This window comes from Loxodonta africana, chromosome 9, assembly GCF_030014295.1.
Source record: "Loxodonta africana isolate mLoxAfr1 chromosome 9, mLoxAfr1.hap2, whole genome shotgun sequence".
NCBI classification, from domain to species: Eukaryota; Metazoa; Chordata; class Mammalia; order Proboscidea; family Elephantidae; genus Loxodonta; species Loxodonta africana.
The window spans coordinates 89,107,403-89,123,867 of NC_087350.1; positions in this window are offsets into that span (position 1 = coordinate 89,107,403).

The following is a 16,465-nucleotide window of genomic DNA, read 5'->3' on the forward strand; positions in this document are numbered from 1 at the left end:
AGGACACCACTAACCATTTATGACATTGGTTTATCTGGCCTTATCTGTAAAGTTAAATGACTGAAATTTTCAATTGCCTATAAACATGCAAAAGCTGGACAATAAAAAAGGAAGAGCAAAGAAGAATTGATGCATCTGAATTGGGGTGTTGGTGAAGAATATTAAATATACCATGGACTTCCAAAAGAACAAACAAAACCTGTTTTGGAGGAAGTGCAGCCAGAATGCTCATTAGAAGTGAGGATGGCGAAACTTAACTCTTGTTTACTTCGAACGTGTTATCAGGAGGGACCAATCACTGGAGAAGGACATTATGCTTGGTAAAGCAGAAGATCAGGGAAAAAGAGGAAGACAGTCAAAAAGATAGATTGACACAGTGACTGCAACAATGGAGTCAAACATATCTACTATGGTGAGGGTGGCGCACAACCCTGCAATGTTTTGTCATGTTATACACAGGGTCACTATGAGTAGGAGCCCACTTGATGGCACCTAACAGCAGAGTAAGGAGACCCATTAATAAACTCAAAAAAAGTATCAGATATACACATTGTAAAGTTTGTATTTTCAGTAGTATTTGTTTACTGAGGAAAAATGCATAAAGTCAAATAGCTATTATGAATCAGATAATTTTTTAAACACATATGTTTTATTAATCATGATAACATCTATATGTTTGACATGTATTAAATGTGAGGGAAATGAGTGATATTTATTTGATCAGAAAAAAGGTAGCATTTTAAATAATTAAAATAACTTTATATCCCACCAACCCTTGGGAGTCAGGGCCCACAATTTGGGAAATAGTAGATTTCCTAGTAATTCCCCAAAATGACCAAGCAACAGAATTACTGGGGAGATTCCAGGCTCCATCCCAGAGCAACCTAATAAGAATCTCTGAGGATAGGCCTAGAAATTTGTATTCTTAGCAATCTCTGTTAATGATTCTTATGTAATTACTTAACAGTGGTTCACCATATTTAGATTTTTATTGGGAACCAATGAACTTGATCTTTTATTTCCTTCTAGCACAAACTTTCTATAATTTCAAAAGCCTGTATCATCTATCCTGTTTAAAGTTCATTTGAAATATTATTTTTGATTCTGGATATTCCAGAAAAAAACTGGAACATATCAAGAGGAGAAGGACCAACATGTGAGGAGTCTATAAACTATGCCTCAGGAAAAATGGTTAAAGAACCAGGAGCAATGTCAGAAGAAGAGCTATCTTCAGATATTCGAAGGAGAGCAAACGAGATTAGACTGACTTTCAGGGTTCCAAAAGGAAAAATGAGGATAAATGGGTAAACGGTCCTAGGAGATAGATTTTAGTTTGCTATAAGCAGGATAACCATATATCACAGTCTGTTTGAGGCAATCCCCATTTATGGCTGTTGTCCCAGAGTAATTATTAATAACACTTCCTCTCACCCTCTATATATACCAGTTTGGACGATAAATTGTAAGGTCATCATAGCTATAAAGAATACTTTTCTAACAACTATATATCTAAGATTACAAAGGACTGCTTCTTGAAGCAGAAGAAATTCAAGAAGTAGGATAAATAAAAAGGCCCAGTTAAGCAGCATTGCTTGATCAGTTATTTTAAAAAAAAAAAAAGCATATTTTTTTTTTCTTTCCCAAATGAAACCCTTACCCAGAATCATAGTATGTAAAACAGAATCAAATGTGGCCGAAAGGACCAATAGACCCAGATTCCACCTGCTGTCTGCCTTTTGCTCTTTGAGGTGGTGCTTGAGGCACCTCCCATAGAACCTTAGGAATTGGTAGTTTGAAACCTGGTTGACTAGATGTGCATCCCTAGATGACCTTTCCAATATTAAGGGCTAGAATTTTTTGATGACTCAGCATTTTGAATGCAGGAGTAAGATGACAAGAGAAAGAACAATATTCACCAGGCTTATGATTCCTGGATTTTATACTTTTTGAAAACATATATTAAGTGCACTCATATTATATTGTGGGCAGTAAAAAAAAAAAAAAAAAGCAACCAACATCCAAGCTGCCACTACTAAGTTAAAGAAAGAGAATATGTGGATTCTTCTTAGTTTTCCTAGTGCTGCTGTAACAGAAAGACCACAAAATCCCAAACCAAATCTGTTGCCATTGAGTTGATTCTGACTCATAGAGACCCTATAGGACAGAGTAGAACTGCCCTGTAGGGTTAAAAAGGAACAGATGGTGGATTCGAACTGCCAACCTTTTGGTTAGCAGCCGAGCTCTTAACCACTGCACCACCTGGGCTCCGAAATACCACAAGCGGGTAGTTAAAGAAACCCTTTCATGACCCAATTATTTTCTGCTTTGAATTTTTTGTTGATACTATGTGTTTTTGCTAACAGAAAGCATGCTGAATCAAGAAGCATTTCTGAAAATTTTTAATGAAATATGGAATTTTATACATATTATGTGGGGCACGTATATCCTTCCGGACTCTGTATTGCCTTCTTGATTTCTTGATAGGTACGTACAATGTATGGCACCTGAAAATGAGGTAGTCATGCAAACATGGAATCATCACGAGAAAGACAACTTCCAAATAATGCAAAGGAACCTGGCAGTATTCTTACAAGAGCCGAAGGAGAAAAAAGTTTTGTGCAATCATGCCTCCAGGATGCAATACCTCATGCCATATAACCTGTGAAAACAGTAATTCGTGGCGCATGCCTGTTTTTTCCATTTCAAACTGTTCTGCAGGTTTCTGCTTGCATGGAGCAGGTACTGTCTGTGGGAGAGCAGCTGCTCAATAAACCCCGCAGGTGGAAAAAGTATGTGGTACCTATATGTACCAAAGTCACAAAAGGGTTTTAAAGAACACAAATTTATTTTCTCACAGTTTTGGAGGCTAAAAGTCCAAGACAGGTTTTCTACCATGTTGATGCCTTCCGAGAGCCTCTCTCCTAGTTCTGTTGTTTGCCTGTGATCCTTGGTGTTTCTTTGCTTGTTAATGATTCCCACATGTCATCTGTCTTCCCTGTGTGTGTGTGTGTGTGTATGTGTGTGGGTGGGTGGGTGTCTATTCTGATCCTTTTCACTTCAGAAGTCCTTAGGTTTACGATTCACCCTACATTGGTATGACCTTAACTGGCTGATAGATTATATTACATTATGTAGGGTTATTACTTTACATGTAAGATAATCGTGTTGCATTACATGACATTACAGAAGGTAATCTGTTCTGCCCAAGGCCAACTGATTTAATCATATGACACTATTTCATGAGAGCGGATAGACTAGTGTTTGCCCAAACTGGGAACCATAGCTTAGCCAAGATGACATATAAAATCAACCATCAGTGTATTTGAAACTTCCTCTCCATCACTCTCCTTTTCCATCTTCCTTCTCTCCCAAAACTCCACCCCAAGAGCTAACCAAATTTGGAATTCGTATAGGCCATTCCCTTCACAATTTAATGAGATACCTTTAGCCAGGTAGTGTAAATAGTATAAACGGCTATTAACGGAAAGGTTGGAGATGTGAGTCCACCCAGAGATGCCTTGGAATAAAGGCCTGGCAACCTACTTCCAAAAAAAAAATTAGCCACTGAAAAACCCCATGGAGCACAGTTCTGCTCTGACATGCATGGAGTCACCATGAGTCAGAACTGACTCGTTGGCAACTGGTGGCTCTAACCAGAAACGTCTGAAGTATGAGATGAGGCCTTAACGATATAGTGAAAGGCACCTCTCTGTCTTCAGGATCCACAATCGGCGAGAAAGCCCTTGAAGCTATATTCCTAGGACTGTTTGAATTAACAGATAAAAACCCAGGACTTGGCTATTTTCCAGGCTGGTTTGAAGTGGCTAGTATAGAAATGGCAATTCCATACAGCTAGGCAGAATGTTCAGGGTTCTGACTAAGGAAATGGGTGAATCTAGCACAGAAAACCTTCACGCTCCAGTGATTGTCACAGTGTTTTATTGTCTGCAGAGAAATTGACTGCAGAGGTCTTTTCAAAGAAAAAATGGCCTCATTTAAATCAGAAAGCTAATTGAAGACAGGAGTTAACAAGAGAAGACATCAGATATTGGAGGCAAAGGGGGGCGGGGGGACAAGAAACTATAGCTTAGTGGTCTGGCCTGTTCAGTCATTAACTTAGAAAACACTTTTTGAGAAACCGTGTTTGCCTTATACGGACCTTGCCTACGTGTTGCTTAAACTTTATTTGAGGAGAAGACGAATGCAGAGAATAACTATTTTATGATCAAGGTGGTATACTATTGAATATCTGTATACTCAAGTGCTAAATTGTGTACCACAGGTCATTGGAAAGTAGCATAGTACCGTATGACAAAGTGGAAACTGTGAGGTGAAGTCAGTAAGTGCAAGAGACATTGGAAAAGGGAAAGTCAGTTTGGCTAGTATCAGAAAAATCTTCACAGAGGCAGGAATATTTGATCTGGAACTTGAAAAGAGGGTAGGATACGAGGAATTGGAGAGTGAAAGCATTTTATGCTACTAAAAAAACCAACTAACATTCATTGAGTTTCAGCACTTTACATGCATTATTTCATGTAATCTTCCCAACGACACTCTAAAGTATGATTATTGTGTCCATTTTACAGATAGGGAAACTGAGACTCCCAGAAATAACTTGTCTGACGTCACATGATTAGATAGTAGCAGAGTCAGTATTCAAGCCCAGAATACATGACTGAATAGCCAGTTTTCCCACATGATGCTGTACCGCCTAGCTAAAGGAGCAGCGTGGAAGGAAACCTAAAGATTGTCAAGGTGTTAATAAGGATGACACCCTGTTGAAGGGGCAACAGGGTGTGGGTGTTCAGTCAAGTCATTACTCTGCTCAAAAGCCTTAAATATCTCCCCATTTCCTGTGATTTGTACACAGATGTGTTCAAGAATACTTGTTAAATTTAATCGGCAATATAAGGCAATGTCCCAGAATGAGAAGCAGTGATATAATTGGGACTCTTTGTCTGTTATAGCTTCCAGCTGGCTAATATTTTGAAGTTTAACAGAGCGTGAACAAGTCTATATGACCCACTAAAACCCACTGCCATTGAGTTGATTCCAACTTACAGCGACCCTATAGGACAGAGTAGAACTGCACCATGGAGTTTCCAAGGAGCGCCTGGCAGATTTGAACTGCTGACCTGTTGGTTAGCAGTCATAGTACTTAACGACTTCACCACCAGGGTTTCCAAGTTTATATGAAAAAAAATTCAAGACATCAATACAAGTTGGGAAAATAAGGGATAACAGTAGAATGAGTCTGTGTTTTGACTTGGAGAGGTTATCTGTTATTCATTCATTCATTCAACAAATATTTCCTGACTGGCCACTTTATATCAGCCCAGGCACTGAGGCACTAGGGATATGGATCTCTCCAAAGGGGCAAAACAACAGAAATAAGGTTCCACTATGCTTTATAACAAAATAGAGTTCAACTGAACACCTCATCATGCATTCAACAAAGGGCATTAATCAAGCCCCACTATGTGCTTGGTGCTATAAGAGATGATATATATATATATATATATATATATATATATATACACACATCTGTCCTCAAGAGCCCCCAAGAAGAGATAAATAGGTAGAAAAGTAATTGCAACATAATGCAATGAGTCCTACCTAAAGGGGTTTATAAATCAAAACAAATGTGTGTACCAAAGGAGGCTATAAAGTTCTAATCTGATCTATATCTATTGAACTCCCTCAAAATAAGTTCAGAAGTTTTCTGCCTTGGTCGATTAAGAAGTTTATCATCCTGGAAACCAAAGACCAGATCAGATGATCTCCTGAAGAACCTTACAGTTCTAGGTTTGTGATTCTGCACTCCTGCAGCAATTGAGAAATTGGGCATCTTTCTCCACAGGCCAAAAGAGGAAAATAATCCCAAGTAACAGAACACCAAGTACAGTGTCCAGGCTGACTAGGCAGAACAGGTATGTTCACTAAAGGTTAATGTCTTTATTTATTTGGCATGCCACTGAAATAGAAAACATTCATTTATTCATAAGCATATTAAAGTCCCAATTTTGCAATGTTAAGGAAATAGTTTATGAGGCTTTTGCCTAATTGCTATATTACAGCAGGTCAACAGCAGTCCCCTGAAAGTCAGATGTCATTAGCCAGAAAATGTAAACTCAAGTTTTTAGAAAATAAAAAATTTGGAAAAAAATTGAAATTTAAGTTATGTGTTTAGCAGAACAATTTCAAACCAAAGCTCAAAGATCTGCACACAGAGAAAGGATTATAATACTAAAGGTAATTTTTTTTCCATTAAAATCACTAGAAGTGTCTGCTCTTGAGAGCTTATGAAATCGTGTGAAATTACACCAATCACTTCCTCTCTCTAGGCCTCAGTTTTTTCACCTGTAAAATAAAGGTTTTAGACTAAATGACCACTGAAGGCTTCATCTTTATCCCATGATATGAAAACCTAGCAATTTAAAATTGTAGTTGAGGGACAAATATTTTGGACTCGAATGATATCTTCAGTGGATTGATATTTATGAACTATCTGGAGCATGGAGAAGGATTCTAAAACCCAGCTCAGGCTCAGAGAAAGAGAAAAAAGAACGTTACCAACATCTGGAAGGGGTAAGTGGGACGAGGAGCACACAGAGCCACCCTGTTTTAGTTGAATCTTCACATTTTTTAAGCTAGAAAACTTGGGTCTTGAGTGGTTCAGTGACATATTATTGTCACAAAGCAAATTAGTGAGTGACACAAATTCTAAGTCAAATTTTTATTAACTTTCACCTTTTTTATAAAAAATTAACATGTTATTATATCATCTTATACCTCATTTCCAAAAGAAGCTGAAGTGGCTTGCCTAAGTGCATAAAATATAGAGAGGAAATGAACAATAAAATGAGACAAATGGAAATCTATTATTTTATTTTATCATATTCAGTGCTGTGAAATTAATTTGTCCAAAGAATAGTTCAGATCATATTACTACTCTCAATAATTCCCAATTCAAAGTCCTTAATTATCTAGCCCTAACTGCCCTTCCAAACCTGTATTCCAATCACACTGTTCCACAGTTCCCTTTAAACACTGCCAAAAACCAAAAACCAAATCCACTGCCATTGAGCCGATAGGGACCCTATAGGAGAGTGGGGAACTGCCCCACTGAGTTTCCAAGAAGGGCCTGGCGGATTCAGACTGCTAACCTCTGGGTTTCCACTGCAGTAGATACCAAATAGGGGGTATCTGACCAGCATACAAGCCATCTCTCCCTATCCAAGGACTTTTCATAAAGCTTCTTCCCCTGGAAGCTACATTTATTTGAGAATTCACTCTATTGGCTATAGTTCACAGAACTAACATAATGTGGAGCAAGAAGATTCTCTTTGCTGCCCATCAATTCAAGGGTTGGGGGTAATAGCCATAGTCTACTGTGTGAATGGAGAAGCAGAGAAAACAAGTCTGCAGAGAAAACGAATGAATCAGAGGAAAGAAATGTCCCTACGTTCTTGATAACTTCTCAACCTTGATTCCAGTTCCTTCCTGAGGCCTGGCTGTATCTCTGTCTTAAAAAAAACCCACTCTGTCTTAGAGTTTCTCAAAACATCTCTGTAGCTTTACAGTAATTTTCCCCGTCTCTTAAGGTTGTTCTAGTCGGGTTATCAACCAGTCTTAATTAATGTACGGAGTCTTTGCCATCTCTATCTGTGCCTTTGCCTCATCCTACACCCTGCCTTCAAGTCCCTGATCTTTGTCACTTCCACCAGGAATCTCCTTCTGATTTCTCCCAGACAGAGGTAATGTCTTCATCCTATAAATTCCACAGTACTGCGTCTACATATTTTTTATGACATATTTGCCTTAGATCATGCTTTTATGACTGCACATCTTGTTTTTTTAATCATAATTTCTACGTTTCTTGTGGAGATGGACTCATGCATTATTCATTATTGTAATCTCCATATACCAAGCACAGTAGTAACGGGCAGTTGTCAATCTTTATTTGTTAAGTGAATCTTTACTGCTTTACTGCTGTGTGAATCCCTAAACCTCTCTCCTTCAGGCTGGTTCTATAGAAGTGTAGATTTGATCAGCCAATTTAGCCTGTTAATGTGAGCAATGTAGACAGACAAATAGGATAACTGTAGCCCAGAAATCTACTTCGGGGCCGGAATGATGCTGCTTGGTTGTCAATATTGATCACATTTAATTAGAAAATTGCCAGATCTCTGCTGTTCTTAGTACTGTGTGGGCATCACCTAAAAGCAAAGGGGCAATAAGCTGTTCTGAGCTTCTTCAGTCTTTGTGTAATAAACAGGTTTTCATTTAGGAAAATTTGTGCAAGATTCGGAGCAGGATCAGGGACTTTTAATAGTTCGTATAACTTTTCCCAGTGAAAACTTTCTGCAGTGGTGATGATGAGGGAACCAGTAATGTATAATTCCTAAAGTTATTAAAATAATGTTATTTTATTTTAATTCACTCCATATAAATGAGAACTTGCAGAGTGGATTTAGAGTAGGGTTAAAAATCAAGATTAGGGTTTAAGAAATAATTACTTTGGGAACAGAATGAAGTTATCTGAGGTGCAGCATTACATTCTGAAGTGGGTTATTAACCTGTCAGGTACATATGTTCCTTCCAAACACCTCTTTGGTTCTTGCTTGACCCTATCAGAGCCCTTTCAAGATGAAAGCAATAGCTATGATCACTATGTTTTATGCTGTACATTCAGTTTCTCAAATAGCGCATTACTCTTGTGGTATGACTTGCCATATGAGCTGTCTATATCTATCTTGATCCACCACCAGAACAGGAAAAAAATCTGTCACTCAGCAGTAATAGTTAACAGAGGGTGAGAGCAACAAAAATGCAAGTGTTCATTTGGCCAGTAACCATAATTTGAAATGCTCATTCAGCAGTAACCAATTTGCTCATTTTGGTGTTCAGGTTTAAGCGTGTTGCATTTGCATGCAGTTACTGGTGAATAAGCCTCAAGTGTGAATCAGTCAATTGTTATTACAAAGAATAAGCCAACCTGAAGCCCACTCTTCAGACAAAGATTAGACTGGACTACAAAACAAGTTTAAGAAAATAAAAAAAAAAAGAATAAGCCAAGACTTACCCACATCCATGTTCATGGCAGCATTATTCACCATAGCAAAAAGACAGATACAACCTAAGCACCCATCAACAGATGAACGGATAAACAAATTACGGTACATACACACAATGGACTACTACAGAACAATAAAGAACAATGATGAATCCACAAAACATTTCACAACACAGATGAATCTGCAGGGCATTATGCTAAGTGAAATAAGTCAGTCACAAAAGGACAAATATTGTGTGAAACCACTATTACAAAAACTCAAGAAGAGGTTTACACACAGAAAAAAACAATCTTTGATGGTTATGAAGGAGGAGAGTGGTGGAGAGGGGAAATCACTAACTAGATAGCAGACAAGTGGTAACTTTGGTGAAGGGTAAGACAGTACGCAATATTGGGAAAGTCAGCACAACTTGACCAAGGCAGTCATAGGAGCTTCCTAGACATATCCAAACACCTTGAGGGACCAAGTTACTGGGGCTGAGGGCTGGTGACCATAGTACCAGGGGACATCTAGATCAATTATCATAACAGTTCATAAAGAAAATGTTCTACGTCCTACTTTGGTTAATAGTGTCTGCAGTCTCAAAACCTTGCCAGCGGTCATCTAAGTTACATCTATTGGCCCCATCCTTTCCAGAGCAAAGGAGAATGAAAAAAAAAAAAAAACAAAGACATAAGGAAAATATTAGTATAAAGGAGTAATGGATCATATAACCACAGCCTCAGCCAGTCTGAGCCCAGAAGAACTAGATGGTGCCAGACTACCAACACTGACCACTCTGACAGGGATCACAACATAAGGTCCTGGATAGAGTGGGAGAAAAACATACAATAAAAGTCAAATTCACACACACAAAAAGACCAGACTTACTGGTCTGGTAGAGACTGGAGGAGCCCCAAGACTATGCCCCACCACCCCCCACCCCCCAGACACCCTGCTAACTCAGAACTGAAGCCACTCTCAAAGTCCACCTTTCAGCCAGGGATTAGACAGGCCTATAAAAGAAACAGTAACACACGTGAAGAATGTGATTCTTAGTTCAGTCAAGTATACAAGACTAAATGGAAAAAACCCACCCAAAAGCAAAGGTGAGAAGGTAGAAAGAAACAGAAAAACTGGACAAATGGACACAGGGAATCCAAGGGGGAAAGGGGGAGAGTGCTGACACATTGAGGCAAGGCCGGATGACCTAATAAGCAAGGTACGCACAACCCCAGTTTTGCCTTCCCACCAATCTGCAGTGCACAATTTCTCCTGCTCCCCATCATGCCAAAGATGTGGTAAAACCCATGTGAAATTGCTCGCCACAGATTAGCAAGTAGTACAATTAAGCCCATGTGTACCTTGCTCAACACGAGCTGGTGCATACCATGCTTACTGGTTAATCTACCCCTGCATTGCAGGTATTGCAACCAATGTTACAAAACAATTTGTATTTAAATTTTGAATAAGAAACTAATTTACACTGTAAACTTTAACCTAAAGCACAATTAAAAAAAGTATAAGCCAAGGATTAAGACTCTTCATATCTATGGCATTTTCATATCTGTGTTTATCAACTCAGGGTATTGCTTATATTATGAACCAGCAAGAATCCCTCCATATTGAGAAAAATAGTGAAAGGCAGTGTTCACTATCTTCAATACAAACAATTGATTGTCATATTTTCTATAATTTGAAAGTGTCTTTTTACCTGAAATGAACAAGTCTTATAAAGATTGGTGAGAGAGAAATTTGAAAGGAGGATCCTTCCTTCACCTGCTGAATTCATTTTAGCCATCTAGGATAGAAAGCAAACAATGCAGTAAACCATATATATATATTATATAAATATTTAATCACCTTTCATTTGACTGTCCTGAGAGAATTATGGTTAACATTTTGTTTTACATTTTTTTCAGTCATTTTCAGTCATGCGTTATTCATTATTGTAATCTCCGTATACCAAGTAATGGGCAGTTGTAGACCTTTATTTATTAAGTGAATGGATGAACAAATGAATACCATTTATTTTTTCCCTACTGCTGTGCGAGTCCCTAAACCTCTCTCCTTCAGGCTGGTTCTACAGAAGTGTAGATTTGAGCAGCCAGTTTAGCCAGTTAATGTGAGCAATGTAGACAAATAGGATAATTGTGGTCCAGAAATTTACTAGACATACAAATGGTGTGATTAAAATTTATGTTTAAAATTAAATTGCTACCATATTATTTGTACTGTTTTGTAATAAACTTTTCCCCTTAATAACATAGTATGTATATATATCTGATGTAGGGGTTAGCAAGATTTTTTTCTGTAAAGTGTCAGTAAATGTTTTAGGCTTTATGGGTCATGCAGTCTCTGTCACTACTACTCAACTCTGTTGTTACAGCACAGAAGCAGCCATAGACAATGTGTAAATGAATGGACATGGCTGTATTCCAATAAAACTTTATTAACAAAAACAAGTGGCAGACATGTCACATTCATGGATTATAGGACTCAACACAGTAGATTAAAAAAAAAATTCATCAAAATTAAAAACTTTTGCTCTGTGAAAGACCCTGTTTAGAGGATGAAATGATGGAAAGACAAACTACAGACTAAGAGAAAATATTTGCAAAACATATATATCTGACAAAGATCTCACATGATAAGCCAACATTACAGACCTACTAAAAAACCAAAAAATTAGAAAAGCTAAAATAAAAAAAATAATGGCAATACTAAATGCTGGTAAGGATGCAGAGAAACTGAATCTTGTAAACATTATTGAGGGTAATGTAAAATGGTACAAGCACTCTGGAAAATTGTTTGACAGTTTCTTAAAAAGCTAGACATCTCTTTATCATCCAACCCAGCAGTCACACTCCTAGGAATTTGTCCCATAGGAAAAAAAAACTTTGTGTCCACACCAAAGCCTTATTTGTAATAGCTAAATCCTGACAACAACCAAAATATCCTGCAATGACATAGTTAAACAAGCTGTGGTACATCCATACCCTGGAATACTACTAAACAATAAAAAGGAATGAGTTATTGATACATGCAACAACTTGGATGCATTTTCAAGGACATTATGCTAAGTGAAAAAAAAGCCAATATTAAGAGGTCAAATACTGTATGATTACACTTACATAACATCCCCAAAGTGACAAAATTATAGGTGTGGAGAACAGTTTAGTGGTTGCCAAGTCCTACTGATGCTAAGGGCCATAGAGATGGGCATGACTATAAAAGGGTGGCACTGGGGTATATTCCCAGGCCTGAACCTAGACCTACTAAATCAGACTCTCTGAGGTTGTTAATTGGGAATACATATTTTAAAAAATGAGCATATAAGATAATTCCATTGCGCACTAAGGTATGAGAACCACTACAGTAAGGACCAGTTTTAGAGTGATGCCTTGTATCATGAAGAAAAGGGTATGTTATATTCAGTATCGTCTATTATTTACTAAGGCAGGCAGTATGTTACCCATTTAGAAATATGTTACCCTTTTCTTTTAAAATTGACTCAATAGCAGCCCCTGCCCTCTGTGCCTCAGCTCTGCTGCTCTCCCTGGGTCCTTTACCTGCCCATCTTCTTGGCCAATCCTGGCTTTAACAAATAGTCCATCAGTAGCCTCAGCCCCAACATTGGAACGCTATTGTGTTGCTGTGCACTGGCATCAGGGGTGGCCTAAAGTTAGTCTTCTCCAACCACCACTATATTATCTTACACCCTTAAAACTGAGCTTTTGCCTCAGTTTCCTTGTCTGGCACTCAGGTCTTAAACTGAGATTGCTATGACCCTAATTTGATTCTAAGAGCCTCAGATTCGCTGCCATTCTAGACAGCCTCCTCCATAGAGTTATATAGATTCTGTTCCCTATACACCTGGGATCTGAATGGGGTTCTACCTCAAAAGATTGGCCGCTTGGGACCAACAAGCCATCCCATGCCAAATATTGCCTAACTGCTCTTTCCAGCTGTGTGCCCTTGGGCAAATGACCTAATCTCTCTAAACATCATTTTTCTCTTCTGTCAAATAGAAGATAAAACGAACGTTGTTAGGAAAAGTCAGCAAAACATTTTAAGCAAGGTAAGGGTGGAATTGCATTGTGGTAGGTAAAATGATGGCTCTTCAAAGATGTCCACATCTTAATCCCTGAAACCTGTGAATATGCGACCTTACGTGGCAAAAGAGACTTTACGAGTGTGATCCTGAGATGGCAAGATTAGCCTAGATTATTCAGGTGGGGCTGTATAATCACAACGATTCTTATAAAGGATAGACAGGAGGGCCAGCCAGAGAAGAAGTTGTAATGACGAAAGCAATGGTCAGAGTGATGCTATTGCTAGAAGGAAGCTGCAAGCTAAGGAATGTAGACAGCTTCTAGAAGCTGAAAAAGGCAAGGAACGGTCTCTCCTAGAGCATCCAGAAGAACTGCTATCCTGCTGACTTCCATATTTCAGCTACATAAAACCCATTTTTGGATTTCTGACCTCCAGAATTAGAAGATAATAAATTTGTGTTGTTTAAGCCACAAAAACAAAACAAAACAAAAAAAAGGTGGCACTAGGGAGATCTTTGTGGTGATGGAATAGTTCCAGATATTGATTGCAGTGGTGGTTACAGGAATCTACACACGCATTGCACCAACATCAGTTCCCTGGTTTTGCTATTGTACTGTAGCTATTTGATGTAACCAGTGGGAGAAACTGGCTGAAGGGTACAAATAACTTTTCTGTAAACCCACTCCTCACTTACTCGCTTATCAACTACCTCGTTATCTGACATTTCACATTTATGACAATAGTAAAAAAAATCTACTATCTGACTATTTTGTGCATAACAAAGTATGTCTGCAGTAACGAATGGCAAGGTGCAAGGCGAGAGTAATGCTAGTTATGATGGTTAAGATTATACGTCAACTTGGCTGGATCATGATTCTTGGTAGTTTGGCAGTTATGTGATGATGTAGTTTGACAGTTATGTAATGCTGTAACTTAGCAGTTATGGAATGATGTAATTTAGCCGTTAGGTAATGATGTAATTTGGTAGTTATGTAATGATGTAGTCATCTTCCATTTTGTGATCTGATGTGGTGATCCTTCATTTTAGCATAACGCTGATTTTTGCATAACCTAACCATGTCCATAAGTGCGGAGTGGGTATGTTTATAACTTCCTGTGAATCTACAGTTATTTCAAAATACAAAGTTAAAAACAATGAGAGTAGGAGGCAGGCTGTTTTGCCACACTTTGGCTACGGGTTGCTGCTCCTGATCTAGACCATTAAATATGTTTTGACAATAATATTTTTACTAGCTCCACAGTATACTTTCAATAAATATATTACAATTTAGTTAACCAATCTGTATTTTTCCAGTTTTTCTCTCTATAAAACCAAGACCTATGATATTTTTGTATCTTTTTAAACATTACAACTATTTCCTTAGAATAAATATCTAAAATTACAGTGTCAAATGTATACAAATTTTAAAACTTTTGACATACATGTTGTTTGTTATTGTTAGCTGCTGTTGAGTTGGCCCTCAACTCATGGTGACCCCATGCACAGCAAACGAAAGTTTACCTGGTCCTATACCATCCCCTTGATTAGTTGGTGATTGGACTGTTGTGATCCATAGGGTTTTCATTGGCTGATTTACAGAAGTAGATCACCAGGCCTTTCTTCCTAGTCTTATTCTAGAAGTTCTGCTGAACCCTGATCAGTATCACGGCAACACACAAACCTCCACTGACAGATGCGTGATGGCTGCTCATGAGGTGCATTGGCCAGAACCTGAGTCTCCTATATGGAAGGTGAGAATTCTACCACCGAACCACCATTTGTCTGCTTCTGACATACATAACATTGCCAAATTACTTTTTTAAAAATTCTTACCAATTTACATTCCTATCAGCAGTGTATGAGAGTATGTACCCACACACTCAATAACAATGTGTATCCTTTAAAAAAAAAAAAATCTTTGCATGATTATCAAGAAAGAATATCTCCTTGTGTTTTTGTTTGCTTGTTTTAAATAGATTGTCTCTTTTACTTCTAAATCTTTGTTGATCGTGGCTTCTTGCCTGGGACTTATTCTCCCCCTTACCTAGTTAATTTGTACTCAACATTTGAGTCCCAGGTACAAATGACTTCCTGCAGAAAAACTTCCCCTATGCCTTGAATTGGGTTACAACACCCTGTATATACTTCCTCTACCATATCGCTTATGCCCTGCGGTCATAGCTTGTTTAATTGTGTATCTTCAATCTCTAGACCTTAATATCTGTGAGGGCAAGGGCTGCGTGTGTCTTGAACCCTCTTTTAACCCATCATTTACACATTGCCTGGCAAATCCACCACCCACCCATTGTCATCGAGTCGATTCCGACTCATAGCGACCCTATAGGACAGAGTAGAACTGCCCCACAGGGTTTCCAAGCAGCGCCTGGTGGATTTGAATTGCCGACCTTTTGGTTAGTAGCCATAGCTCTTAATCACTACACCACCAGGGTTTCTGCTTGCAAATAGTAGGCATTTATTAAATACTTACTGAATCAATGAATGAAAAAATATGTCATTCAGGAAAGGGATGTTATGCTTGTTGAGAGTTCACAACGATACTATTGGTAGTATGTTTCCAGGAACGGGCGAGAGAAAGGGTCTCTTACCTGTTAATATTAAAGCAAAACTATACGAAGAAGAACAAGGCATCAGGATGAGAGGAAGACTTATTTACAAGCTGACATATGCAGATGACACAACCTTGCTTGCTGAAAGTGAAGACGACTTGAAGCACTTACTGATGAAGGTCAAAAACTACAGCCTTCATTATGGATAACATCTGAACATAAAGAAAACAAAAACCCTTACAACTGAACCAATAAACAACATCGTGATAAATGATGAAGAAATTGAAATTGTCAAGGACTTCATTCTTCTTTGATCAATAATCAATGCTTATGGAAGCAGCAGCCAAGAAATCAAATGACACATTGCATTGGGTAAATCTGGTGCAAAAGACTTCTTTAAAGTGTTAAAAAGCAAAAATGTCATTTTGATGACTAAGGCGTGCCTGACCCAAGCCATGGTATTTTCAATCGCCTCATATGCATACAAAAGCTGGACAATGAAAAAGGAAGACAGAAGAAGAACTGATGCATTTGTACTGTGGTGCTGGTGAAGAATATTGAATATAACATGGACTCGTAGAAGAAAGAACAAATCTGTCTCAGAGGATGCACAGCCAGAATGCTCCCTAGAAGTGAGGATGGCAAGACTTCATCTCACTTACTTTGGACACGTCATCAGGAAAGACAAATCGCTGGAGAAAGGCATCATGCTTGGTAAAGTAGAGGGTCGGTAAAAAAGAGGGGGACCATCAACGAGATGGATTGACATAGTGGCTGCAACAGTG